A 12,653-nucleotide genomic window follows, 5' to 3' on the forward strand; every position below is an offset into this window, starting at 1 on the left:
GGCTGCCGGGTTACATCAATGTCGTGCAAACCGTTCTTGTTATATTAACAATGGCTGGGCTTTTTCCAGACACACCTTGTATATCAAATCATTTGGTACACCTGAAATTAATATAATGTATGTCAAATCACATCTCAATTTTTAAAAAAGAGGAAGGAGTGAGCACAAAGTTGTAGATAGCACAGATGGGAAAGAATTATCATCTTATTTTATCTATTTTTGCCATATGGCAGAATTTTGTGGTTTCATTAACACAAATATAATGTGCACACAAGATGTCTATTCATTTTCTTCACTGCTCAGCCTGGCATTGGGAATGGTGACCCTGACGGCCAGATGGGCTGCTCCGTCCATGATGGCTTTGCAGTTCTCTGAGGAGACACTGTGAACAGTCTTCAGCACAGTGAGATCTGTTGCACATCAGCAGCACTTCAAGCTCGTTAATGCTGTGGACCAGGAACTTCCAAAAGCCACCGGGCAGCATGTACTTTGTGTTCTTGTTGCTCCCCAAACCAATGCTGGGCATCAAGATCTGGCCCTTGAATCTTCTGCACATACTATTTTTGATGCCTCTGGGTTTCCACCGGTTATACTTAATTTTTACATATCAGTCTGACGGGTGCCGGATGAACTTCTTGGTCCTCTTTTTGAACATCTCAAGTTTCACAAGGGGTCTGAGGGAAGCAATGATGCCAAGTAGGAAATAGCTGCCACCTCCATAGGCAGAGCTGAGGAAGACATCACCTCATTTTGTGACAGAATTATGTTCCCTCCAAGAGTGTGAACTAACAATGAAGATGAATAGAGATGAATGTAAAGTGTTTCATATGGTTTTGAAAACAATTGCAAAAGTGAGAGAAATGGACAGGATCCCTTCCCAGGGTAAACATCTGTAGGAGTCTACAGTGAGAAGAGGCGTGCAGAGCATGGGACTATTCACCTGCCAGTCAGCACTCAGCACATGTCTTGGTTACTACCTCCCACTGGAGAGGCCTTACTTTAAGAGCACTGACAAACTTGTAGTCATCCAGAGGACACACAGAACAGCATGAGGGAAATTGCAAGTATTTGAAGGTTTCACATGGAAAAGGGATTGAATTTACCTTACAGAAGTCCAGAAGGCAGGCAGAAAACAGCAGCCTAAAGGTGTGAAAAAAGCCAACAACATTTCTTGAGAGTTTACTGTATACCAGACACCATGTTAATTATATTTACCATTTCATTAAATACTCCAAAATTTGATAAAGTGGCTGTTTTATGACCCCCATTTTCCAGATGAGAAAAATGAGGAATGGAGAGGTTAAATGGCTTACTCATCATCACAAGTAGTGAATTACAGAACCATAGTGTGAAGGGAAAAACTGAGCCTGAATTCCACCTGCCCACGTGGAAGGATTGTGAGCTATCACCAGTCCTTTTATTGTGAGTGATCACTCACAGGGAGTATTCAACTGAGGCTGCCTGGCAGCCCTGCAAACCAGGGTGACTTGGAGGTACCCCTTTCCTCCACAGGGGCATTGATGTACGTTATCTCTAGGCATATGTTTCCAACTCTGAGAATTACACATTTGAAAGTCTGAAAGAACGTGGTCCAAGATATTACCAGTAATCGACACTGATTATTGGAATTATGTACTATTTTTATTTATACTTTTCTGTGCTTGGTAAATTTTCCTATAGTGAGCATGTATTATTGATAGAATCAGAAAGAAACACTTGAGCTCTTTCCTACTGAGGAAAGAAAAAGGACCTATGAATTTGTAAACAAAAATGTGAACAAATGATTTCTATATGGATCAAAAGTATTAAATAGGCTTTACATTCTTTAGGAAATTTAAAACAAAGTTTCCCAGAATATGATTTTTTCCCTGAAAAATCTTAAAGATCTTATATAATTTTCCCTTTACACTGAGTAAGAAGAAGTTATTTATTGAAGAAGCAGGACTTGTGGGGTATCATATGAAAATAGTTTTATTCTTCTCCATTCCCCCCCACACACTACCTGCTCACACCCATTCTGGGGGTTATTGGTGGGTCCTTCAGGCCCCTCAGCATCCCACTGGGCATTTCTCAACACTGGTTCTTTTATATTCATGGAAAACTGCCTATTCGACCTGTGATTCTGGGAGAACAGTTCCAGTCTCCTTCTGCTGAGATCCCCTGGCTCTTCCAGGCCACATAGTCCCGTGGGCTTTAAGAGAGTCCCAGCAAGGCCCGAGGTGGCCCATATCTGGCCCATAGGAAACGCTCCCCTTTGATCCACCACTAGAGGGCGCACAGTAACTTCCCAAACACCACCCCAGCTTCTTCGCCCCACCTCCCAACACAAGCCCACTACACCCTCCTGCCCGCCTGGCAGTGTGAACCACGGAATTGCTTGTAGGTTACCATTTTTGAAGTACACATCAGACACTATCTGCATGGGACAATTATCAAGCTTCCTACTGGCAGAGGGCCATTCACAGATCATCAATCACACCCTCCTGAGACATCTTTAATCTCCAACTGCAACTATTGTATTTCGCCATATACAATGCACACTTTTTTTGCACATATTTTTGAGGGAAAAATAAGGATGAGCATTATACATGGGTATAATGATTACATACCATGGATATAAAAAAACTGGTTCTAAATAATCTGCTTTGCGAGTCCTGGCTGGGTGGCCCAGCACCCACCTCACTCTGGGAAGTGGAAGGGGTTAGCACCTCTCATCTCTGGGTCTCTGCAGAGACAAAGACTGAATGTGAACTGTTATTTGAAGACTCGGGTACATGGAATCTTGGCGGTATTTTGGCACTACACTTGAGGAAGGAGGGAGGGAAAGATGGAAAATGGAAAGGCTTTTACATTTTCTTGAGCATCTATTATGTACCTGCAGTTATGTCAAGTCCTTTAAGATACACATATTTTGGTGTTACTATCCTAGAACTTACAAGTGGCTTTACAATAGGAGCTCATGGAGGTGACAAAACTTGCACAGATACACAGGTCAGAAGTGATGGGGTCCTGGGTCCAGCTGACTGCTTTTTTTTTTATCTATACATACTTTCATGAGTATATCCTGATCAATTACTGCTGTATGTGGTAAATGAATAGCCCATATTTTTAAAATAAATAAAAAACCAGAATATTATTTGAATTTTTTTAAACCGGGGAAGGGAGACTCCTTTTAAAAAGGAAAAGCTAGATGAACCATTGCTCACCTCCATCCTGCTGCTGGAGGCCTGTGCTTCGGTTGTCTGTTTGAGGTGGTGTTCCTCCAAGTCCATCTGCAACAGAGGCACCTGGAGCTTGTTACAGATGCAGATTCCCAAACTGAACCTTGTATTAGCTTTCTGTTGCTGTTGTAACAAAGTACTACAAGCTTAATGGCTTAAAACAACACAAATTCATTGTTTGATAGAGGTCCTCGGTCTAAAATGAGTAAGGCAGGGTGCATGCCTTCTGGATGGTCTAGGGCAGGATCTGTTCTCTCGCCTTTTCCAGCTTTGAGAACTGCTGGCATTTGCTGGTTCGTGGCTGCCTCACCCAGACCTTAGCTTCTGTCCTCAGGTCTCTGATTCTGAACATCCTGCGTCTGTCTTTCACTTTGAAGGACCCTTGTGAGTACATTGGGCCCATCCAGGCAGTTCAGGATAATCTCATCTCAGAAGCTTCAACTTAATCACACCCGCAAAGTCTTTTTGCCATGTTAGGAAACATGTTCCCAGTTTTGGGGGTTAGAAAGCAAACATCTCTGAGAGGCCATTCGTTCGCCTACCATGAGGCCCTAAGAATCCTGTTGAAAAGTTTGATGTGGGGCCTGGGAAACTTCTACTTCACAAGCTTCCTCACCATTGTTACACCAAAGTTTGGGACCATTGCCATGAATAAATGCGTGCCCTCTTTTTTAAAGGCTGGCATCCTAGGAGATCTAACATCTTCCTCAATAATCTATTTTAAATCTAAGTGTGTTCCATCAGATTAACAGTGAAAGGAATTTAAAGTATGCCCCTTGCCTTAACCCAGTGTTCTAATGTCAGATTATTTGGCAGTAGTTTTTTAATCTCTCCTTATTTTGTTTCCAACACCCTAAGCAGTCCACCTTTTTTTCTTACTTGACCTTCTGATATTTATTTTATTTTCTCCTTACCAATATTTTTTATAATATGGGATACCCAAACAGCCAGCTCTAAGCACTGAACAAGGGATTCCTTACTAAGATTTCACAATGGACTTTAATTATTTACAATATTGTGGTTAAGAGTATCAACTTTATAGTCAAATAGCCTTGGTTCTGATGCCAGAAATGCCACTTAGTAGCCATCTCACCCTGGGTAAGTCACCTAACCTCACTGTGTCTAAATTTTCTCACCTGTAAACCGAGATGCTAGCATTCCCTGTCTCTTTAGAGTGCCGCGAGGATTAAATGGTTATTATATGCGCGGTGCTTAGGCTGGCATCTACTATATGGTATGGACTCAATCAATGTTAGCTGTTGATATTCTTCTTGAATAATAATGTTGTTCACCATATTTGCATCTGGTTGTGTATTACTGCTACGCTTTAGGGGTTAGTATACACTCCCAATTTTTGTCTTCATCAATAGTCAAGGAGGGAGAACACATAGCACGGGTGCTTGTTGCTGGGGATACTTTGTTTTCTCTGTAGACTTTATTTGCGTTACAAGGTACGTGCTCGGCAGGAATGAATGAAGTAGCCCTAAAGACTTGGGAGAACAGGGTGTGGTCCTGTAGGGAAGAACTGTTTTGCTGAAAGGAGGAGGGGGATGGGTGAGACATTGGTCACTTTCAGTTGAAGGTCAGAGGTCAGAGTCATTTACATCCTGTCAGAGGGGAGGGCAAGAGGGACCCTCAAGGACAGGGTTGTATCTGTCAGTGTCCTGGCAGGAAAGAGATGGCACATTCAAGCTGGGATAATTTTAGAAGCATTTAATAAAGAGATGTGGGAGAATAAAATTTCCTCTACTTTTATAGGTTCTTCTCTCTGATCTCATGTTAAAATCAATAAGAGGAAACAACCAAATTCCATTACACTTGTACACGCAAGAGCCCACCTACCTGAGAGATAAAGAGACAGAGGGAAATGGGGTATAATGACATTCTGAGCTAAGGGTGAGGTAAATGTGCCTGGAGGCTGCCAAGGGAAGAAGGGCATTGCAGCATGGTTAAGAAGAGCAGATGTTTGGTAATTAGAAGTTTGTCCTGTCCTATAATAGCTCATAAAAAAGTTATTTCTGGTGATAACTCTTACTATGGGCAAGACCCCACATTTAAATTCTTTAAAGGAAAAGTAAATGTTCTTCCTGAGCCTATAGGGTGTCAACTGCCAAAATAATCTATATGCCAAAGTAGCACACCTTGGGGAAGCCAGTTCCAAACCACTTCGGGGACAAAAGTGGCAAGGGGTGGGCTGTCCATGGACCAGCAACAGCAAGGCTGCCACTACTATCATTCGGTGGAATGGACCTGGGGAGGGAGCCAACAGAGCTGGACAGTGCAAGGAGCCAGAGAGAGAATGGGGTGTGGTCTGCCCTGGGCTACTTCAAGGGAGGAGGTGGGGTAAGAACGTTCTCCTCCCTCTGTTCTCCTGCTGGGGTTCTTTGTTGGCAAAACCTAGCTGGAAGCCAGCAGCATACTTCCCACAGGTCAGTCCCTTGGGGCTCAGAGCAGGGCTGAGAAGGGTGGAGATTGGCTCTGGAGGGGCATACGAAAGATCTCCAGGACAAGGAGCATTCTCACTCCTTGAGAAAGGTGTTGCTGCCACAGAGAGATGGAAGAGGAGTGCCTATCCATGGGATAAGGAGGGAATGGGGGCACTAGCCAGGTGGCACATTCCAGGTGGCCCAATGAACGGATTAGCACTTGGGGAAGTGCAGAACCCACCCTCCAAATAAGCCCCAGTGGGACAATTGATGGGACTTGTGTGAGCTTGCCGGGCTGCAGGGAGGGTCCCCTTTGGGGTGGTGCCTTCCCTGGGGCAGGGCATGTCCTCAGGAGCACTGAGCTGTGTCACGAAGCCGCAGACTGTATTTCATCATATTATGGAAAGAACTTTGCTGACAAGCGAGAGTGCTTAGAAGTGAGAAGCTCTGAAATGCTCCATGGAAGGTGTTTCGTGGGTGTCCAAGGAGAAGCTGGGGCCTGGGCCTGCATCCTTGGGACAACAGACACCCCTGGGACAAGAGCTACACTGCTCTAGTACATTATACTCAGATGTCTAGAATGCCCTGAGGAAAGAAACATTATTCTTAGGAGCTTAAAGATTCTAAATATGCAGACAAAACAAGTTGTGCATTGCAATATAATCACTCTGTTTAAAAAATATGCAGACAAAAACAAAAATAGCAAGTAAAAAGGGGTGCGGGTGTGGGGAGGGGGGTTGTGGATAACATGGATGAAGAGGGTTAAAAAGTACAAACTCCCAGCTGTAAAATAAGTAAGTCCTGGAAGCATAACGTACAGTGTGACGACTATGGTTAAAAATACTGTATCGCATATTTAAAAGTTGCTAAGAGAATGGATCTTAAAAGTTCTCATTATGAGAAAAAAAATCCATATGGCGACCAATGTTAATGAGACTTATTGTGGTGGTCATTTTGCAATACATACAAAATATTGAATCATTATGTTGTACACCTGAAACTAATATAATGTCACCTGTCAGTTATACCTAAATTTTAAAAACCTAGCCAGAAAGAAACCAATAGGAGCAAGGCCCTGGCCAGGTAGCTCAGTTGGTTAGCGTGTTGTCCTGATAGGCCAAGGTTGTGGGTTTGATCACCAGTCAGGGCACGTACAAGAAGCAAATAATGAATGCATGAATAAATGGAACAACAAATCAATAATCAATGTTTCTCTCACTCTCCCCCCCTTTCCCTCTCTCTCTAAGATTAATTTAAAAAATTACAAAAAAAGAATGGAGCAATTTGGGAATCTAGGTGGTACACATGATTGTTAGCAGCGCAAACCTGCAGAACAGTAATATCAAGAAGTAAAAGAATACTCAGTGCCAGGAAACACTTTCAACTTTATATCCTGCCTCTTCTCCCTCCCATCTGGCAACCAGAGTAGCATTTAGAAACTATAAATCTGAATGTGTCACCCGTCTGCTTTGAACCTCTCAGTCAGTAACTTCCCTGGAGATTTGAATAAACCCAAACCCCTTGCTGTACGTAAAGTTCCTGCAGGATCCCTCCCACACTTGCTTCTCCCTCCACACCTCCTGCATACTCGCCCTTGCTCTCTCTCACACCAGGATTGACCAACCCTTTCCCTAAAGTGCACGTTCTTGAGAGCTCCTGTGGCTCTCCTGCCTGGACTGCTGTTCCACGTTCTTCACTAGCCCCCTAGGACCGGAGCCTTTCCTGGCCTCTCAATCTAAAGTAGGTTGACCTCTATCTCTGCCCCCTATTTGCTTCCTTCATGGGACTTAACTCAATTTGTAGTTGAGTTAACTAAAGTTGTCTGGCATAGGTGGGTGAGTGGATGGATGGATGGACAGGCAGATGGATGGCCAAGTTTTCCAAAATTTAGTCTTTGTTTTCTATTCTTTTACTAGAAAACTGTGTTATACATACAATTTTAGGGGGTTTTGCTCTGCTATACACTGCTAAAATTTCTTGGCACTTAACAACTGGAAAGAACCCAAAAAACAGTTAGAGACAAAGCAGCAAGTGATTGGACATGGAGAAGAGGTTACATTTATTCATTCCTGAATAACAATTCCAGAAATAACAGTTCTCACTTATTTTAAAAATTTAAGATTCGCTTCACAAAAACTAAAAACGTCAAAAGCCTGATTTCATCGTATGAGAGATTACAACCAACTGTGTGTCCTCGATGCACACAAATAACAAAAGAATTTGAAGCTTATAGAAATTCTGCCTAGTGCTTTTATATAAACAGAATTTTCCCCCTTTGAAAAAAAAAGAAAAAAATTCCAGGCAAATCTGGAAAATCTGTTTTTGTCTAAAACCTCTTAGAGCAGTTTCTCATGGATTTATGATGTCTGAGAAATTTTATACCTTGAGACACTGAAAGCCAAGATGGACAAAAATTCGAAGGAGAAGTTGGAAAGAATTCTACCTCCATATACCATTCATCTCCAAATTTGTTCTTTAATCTGGGTCTAGGAAAATATGCAAGGGAGAGAAGCCTTTTTTTTTCTTTTTCTTATTTAACCTGACTATAGCACTAATAGCAGGGCGTTCTTACAGAGGGAAAAAGGCTGATGGCAAAGCCAGGGAACTGGTCAGGCAATGGGAACAAGCAAGCACTTCGGCAGGGGCGAAACTGAAGGCGGCTGGGCGGGGAGAGTGTGCGTTGTGGCTTTGGATTCTTAAATATCTGAGTTCCAGCCCAGGCGCAGCCCTTACCTATTAGAAAGGCTTATTCCTTAGTTTCTCTGAGTCTCAGTTTTGTGATGTGTAAAACTGGAAAGATAATAAGATGTACTTTTAATACTGCTATTATGAAGATTAAGTAAACAACCAGCAGGCACAAAATCCTTAGGAAAGTGTACCTACCGGGTACCCCTTAGCACTCAGTGAGTGCTCCGTGGACATTAGCTGCAAGTGTGTGTCAACTCTGTGGAGAAGCAAAATAGCAAGAGCCACATTTATAATTTAAACATTTCCTAGTAATTACATAAAAATTAAACAGATGAAGTCAATTTTAATAATATATTTTATTTAATTCAATATATCAAGATATCATCATTTTAATGTATAATCAACATAGATAATTAGCAAGATGTTTTACATTCCTTTTTATAATCTTTGAAATCCAGTGAGTATTTTCTACTTACAGCCCAGCTCAGTCCAGACTGGCCACATTGCACAGGCATAATCACCCACTGTGGCTAGTGGCTACCACACAGAACAGTGCAGGGCTGGCTGCTGTCCTTGAACCCCATGCAATGACCTCTCACTGCACAAAACTCCTTTTTGACAGTGACAAATTCCAGATTCCAACTGGAAAATCTCACACCCTGCTGCTAATCCTGTTTTACAGGAAAGCAGCAGACAAAACACTGTGGAGTATAAGGGTGAAGTAATTTTCTTCAGTTTGACTCATCCTTCCCAAGCCCCACACCCCGCTCCCTGGAAACTTTCATGTCAATGCTGTTTTCTGAAATCTGTTGGTCTTAGAGGATTTTGTTACCACTCAATAACATTAGAGTGTTCTGTTTGTTTACTCAGGAGTCTTTCTAGAATTCAGAGGCTGAATTATACTTCCAGGTACCAAGATAAAAGGCCTCTACACTTCCTTCTTCAAGTTTACTATGGTCTGATCTGAAAGATGATTCAAAAAAGAGGAGTAAGGGAAAGCTCAATTCCACCCTTTCTTTCCCATAAATTTTTTGGGAACCAGCAGATGGCAGCCTAATGCTTTGTACAGTAAGTTTCAGCCACTGGACCCAAGGAAGAGTAGTCGAAAATAGCAGGTCTGTATGTGTGCTTTTTGCTGGGAGTTTATGAGATAATTACAGGATCGTGGTAATGACATCACAGTTAAGGCAGAGGTAGATATTCCGGTATAAATAAAAGTCTTCTCTGTCTTCAGTTACTTAAGATCTTTAAAAAAATATATATTACTTTTATTGAAATGTATTTGACATATAACATTTGTGTAAATTTAAGGTGTACATTTTAATTTGATACATTTATCTATTATAATATGATTGCCATTGTAGCAATAATTAGCACCTCAATCATGTTACAGAATTGTACCTTTTTAAAAAATCCTCATCCCAGGACATTTTATCTTTGTTTTTAGAGAGAGAGGAAGGGAAGAGACACAGACAGACAGTTAGAAACATCGATGTGAGAGAGAAACATCGATTGGTTGCATCTTGTAGGCTTCCCTACCAGGGATCAAACCCGCAACCTAGGCATGTGGCCTGACTGGGAATCGAACCTGCAAACTTTCAGGGTACAGGATGATGCTCCAACCAACTGAGCTACACCAACCAGGGCTATATTTTCTTTTTTGCAGTTGGAATAATTAAGTTCTGGTCTCTTAGTAAGTCTGATGATCATTATCCAACGTTGTTGTCTTTTTCACTACTGTGCATTAGATCTCTGGGGCTTACTTACTACTCATTGCAAGTTTGTGCCTTTAAAGAACATCTGACCTGTCCTCCCCCACTCCTGTCCTGTAGTAACCACCATTTTACTCTCTTCGTATGAGTTTGTTTGTTCATGTGTTTTTTATAATAGATTCAACATATAAGTCACATCGCATAGTACTTTGTTTTTCTCTGACTTCTCTCACTTAGCATATATGCCCAAGGTCCATTTATGTTTCCCAAAAACGGCAGGATGTCCTCCTTTCTTGTAGCTAAGTAATATTTCATTGTTTGTATATGTGCATGTATATATGTATGATATATGTGTGTATCACATCCTCTTTATCCATTCATCCACTGTTGGGCATTTAAGTTGTTTCCATATCTTGGCTATTGTGAATAATGCTTCAGTGAACATGGGAGAGCAGATAAGTCTTTGCAATTCTGTTTTTATTTTCTTTGAGGACATACCAGAAGTAGAATTGCTGGATCACATGGTAATTCTATTTTTAATTTTTTGAGGACCTTCCATATGGTTTTCTCTAGTGGTTGAACCGATTACATTCCCACCAACTGTGTACAAGGGGTTTGAACTGCTTTTTGACTTATTTTTCACATTTACTTTTTCAGCTTAAAAGACTGTTCACATAATTTGAGGCATAGAATTCAAACTTGCATGGAATAATATACATTTCCAATTAGTAATATATATTAATTTTTTGCCTTTCTTACACATCATTAGCTCTATAAAAAATTTAACTTGCATACAGAGTGTTACCAAGAACAACTTGTTTTGCTGTATGTGAAACTTGGTTGAGTAACCAAGGTGAAGTTTTGAATCCCATGCATTTTCCATAATTAATTAACTTTGCTGAGAGTGTGGCTTCGCAGAAAGATGCATGGGAATTAAAAACTACCAAATATCAAAGATTAAATATTTGATTACATTGTTAAGTAAAACCCTTGAAATAATCACTTTTGTAGGTTATGTTTTCCTCCCAGAAAAAAAGCACCAGCTAATGTCTTTCTTTTCCTTTCAAAGATTTGATTTATTTATTTTTAGAGAGAGGGGAAGGGAGGGAGAAGGAGAGGGAGAGAAACATCAATGTGTGAGAAAAACATTGATCGTTGCCTCTTCCACTGCCCCACCTGGAACCAGGCCGCACCCGAGGATATGCCCTGACCAGGAATCGAACCGGCAACCTTTAGTTTTGCGGAAGGACAGGACACTCAACCCATTGAGCACACTAGTCAGGAGGGCTGGGTAGGATCCAACTTCAATCTGGCCAGAGCTGTGCAGAACACCAGGTCGCCGATTCTGTCAGGGAAACATGCAGAACAGAGGGAAATGAAGAGCAGACACGCACACATGTTAAGCTAAGTGCTGCTGTAGGAGAGTCGTCAAAGCCGAGAATCACTCCCTGCTCCCAGGCCTCCGACTGTGAAGGCTCTCAGGTGGGGCAGTCCTCGGGAGCAGAGACCTGCAGACGGCAGATGGACAGCAGACAGTGGCCACCGGTAAGCAGGAGCAAGTTCCCAACCATTCCACAAGCTGGCCAGGACCAGTTCACTTCTTTCAGGATTCTCTTGGGACCTGGGAGGGGCAAGGAGCTGGGAGAGAACAAGGCAGAAAAGAAATGGTGCAGATTGGGTAACAGGAAACACCCAGGGAAACAAACGAATGAAGAGGCTGCAGAAAAGGCTAGGGCCAGAGTGTGGACACATCTAATGCCAGACTGAATTAGAGTTTGAGCTGAATTCCATGAGTAACACGAGGACAGAAAACCATTGAATAGGGAAGGGATATAGAAAAAAACATTGTATCAAAAAGATTAATCTGGCATGTAGGAATCAAATAAGAGTCAATATGTCAGTGGGAGGTAATAGTAGCCAGAACCTGGATGGTGAAATGGAAGGGAACATTTGGGTGTAGAAGAGAGGTGTAAGTTATTTTGTGTTGTTGAGAAGGAAGTATGTTGCCATTTTGTTTTCCATGTTTCAGTGTTTTAAAAATTGAAATACAAAATGAATTATATATTAACTACATATTGTATAGTATGTATTTTTCATTATAAACATTATAGTAGGAAATTTGGAAAATAAAAAAAGTAGAGGGTAGAAAATAAACTTGCTTTCAGTCTTTCCTGTACCCAGGAGAATCACTATTGACATCTTGATATATTTTCTTTTAATCTTTTTTCTATACCTAAATATTTAGGTCGATTATTTTACATAGTTACGATTATGTTATGCATACAGTTTTATATCAGTTTTTCATCCATTGTCTTGTGAGAAGTGGCATAGTAGAGTGGTTAAAAGTACAGATTCCAAAATAGGCTGCCTGGGTTCAAGTTCCAAAATCTGCCATTTACTAGCGGTGTGACCTTAACCTCTCTGTACCTCAGGTTCCATAGCTATAAAATGGTAGTAACAGTAGTAACAAGCTCATAGAGTTAAGAAGATTAAATGAGTTAGCATATGGCAATCCCTTACCATCTGGTTATAAGTAGAATGTGCTAGGTACTTCACTAAGTTATTATAAACATGTGTGAGACATTTTTAGGATTTTTCCTCAATGT

At 41.4% G+C, this 12,653-nt stretch overlaps 1 pseudogene; it reads right to left on the reverse strand.

Moving 5' to 3' along the window:
- Positions 1-279: 279 nt before the first annotated feature.
- Positions 280-4,379, reverse strand: LOC112304929 (large ribosomal subunit protein eL32-like; annotated as a pseudogene).
- Between the last annotated feature and the right edge of the window lie 8,274 nt (positions 4,380-12,653).

Source organism: Desmodus rotundus, chromosome 4 (genome assembly GCF_022682495.2).
Source record: "Desmodus rotundus isolate HL8 chromosome 4, HLdesRot8A.1, whole genome shotgun sequence".
Taxonomy (NCBI): Eukaryota; Metazoa; Chordata; class Mammalia; order Chiroptera; family Phyllostomidae; genus Desmodus; species Desmodus rotundus.